We start from the raw sequence: 1,739 nt of genomic DNA on the forward strand, positions 1-1,739 counted from the left end.
CCAGATACCAGCCGCCGGCCGCACCGCAGCTCGCGGTTGGCCGTCGACGCGAGGACAGTTTCGCGGCCCACCACCTAAACCGATAAATAACTTTAAATTATTATCAAAAGCATCATGGCCAGTTAATTCAGGATATTCCGCTAAATTTCTTCGGATCTGAAAAGTTTGCTCGCTATGAATTTGACTAGGTAGCTAATTAAGGAAATTCTTAAAAAAAATATATAAATGTAACAGGAAAATGTAATGAAAACTCAGAATTCACATATTCATAGAAAATATACAAGGTTACATACAAAATAAAGGTAAAGGTGTGTAATAAAACATTTCGCAATCGAACATAAAGATATTTATGTAGTTTAAATTTTATTAAACAAATAAAATATCACCCGCCTACAACAGACTTTTTCAAACGACAAATCGATTCGCTACGCCTCTCACGACTTTCAAAAAACTTACTTTCACATAACACGCAATATTAGATTAGTCATGCAAATTCCCACGAGCTCTCCAGTTGATTTATGTCAGGGATGGTATTGTACGGATTAATATGTCAGGATACTTCACGGATGTCGCGCTTTCGACATGGAAAAGTGGGCGGATATAGTTTCGTAATTATATTAACTAAATCCATAGCTCAAAATGTTACATCATGCCGTTTATTAATTTTAATGCAAATTTAATTTTAGAAGACAACTGATCAAATCTGAGTTATTGAGCTTATAGCGTTATTGGGTTTGACATGACAATGTTTTGGAATTATTATTGTCTTTTTAATAATAGATTCTTTATGTAGGCATTCTTTACTGCCGTTTGTATCTATTCATAGCTGCTATGATGATAATTAAACATCTTCACCATCATCATCGTCATTATCTATAATTCTCTCTTATTCTACTCCCGTAGAGTCGACGGATTTTCATCCTTTAGTTGTCTATCATCCGACATCTCAGGCATCACTACCTTCGTGGCAATATCATTTTTAGGTCTACCTTTAGCAGTAATCTAATGTACTAAAATTTATAATAACAAATCTAAACACCATATGTTCATAAACGGTTTAGATATTAGATCATTACAATTTGGATACAAATGTCGATTCATAGCGCACCGCACGGGAAGTATTTGTGTTAAGAGTTCAATTGCTTTTGTTTATTTATAGAGTCTGATGTTATCTGGCATGTTAATGACTACGTTAATTGGATTCCAACTGAAGAGTCAGCACAGCGCCTAATGAAACCTTACCGTTTCTGCTCTCTTAATGAATTTGATATTAATTGCTATATGGATGGAATGTTTTAATTAAATTAATAAACATTTTTAAAAAAATCATCAGCTGTTAAATTATTTAAGTATATTAAAATATCAGAGTATTTTACTAAAGTAAATAGACGATACATGTAAAAAACTTATAAACACAAAAATCCTTATGCGATCTTGTGATCGAATAAACAAAACGTAGCCAGACCGTTCTTGATGATAAAACATTGGCAAAGGCCCAACGCAATCATAGGTGGTTAGATCTAAAATATTTGAATATCATATCTCCATTTGTAACAAGAAATGTTAATCTCGTAACAAATGAATACATACTAGTATTAGACATTAACAGCGCACGTTTGACACATCTTTGACAAAACTATCGCACGACTGTTTTGTCGCGCTTTGATTCCTACGTGATTCTATGTACTCGACTTAGGGTGAGTTGCACCATATCGCCGGTTACCGTTAAAGTTAAAATT

This window comes from Papilio polytes, unplaced genomic scaffold, assembly GCF_000836215.1.
Source record: "Papilio polytes unplaced genomic scaffold, Ppol_1.0 DF824219.1, whole genome shotgun sequence".
NCBI lineage: Eukaryota > Metazoa > Arthropoda > Insecta > Lepidoptera > Papilionidae > Papilio > Papilio polytes.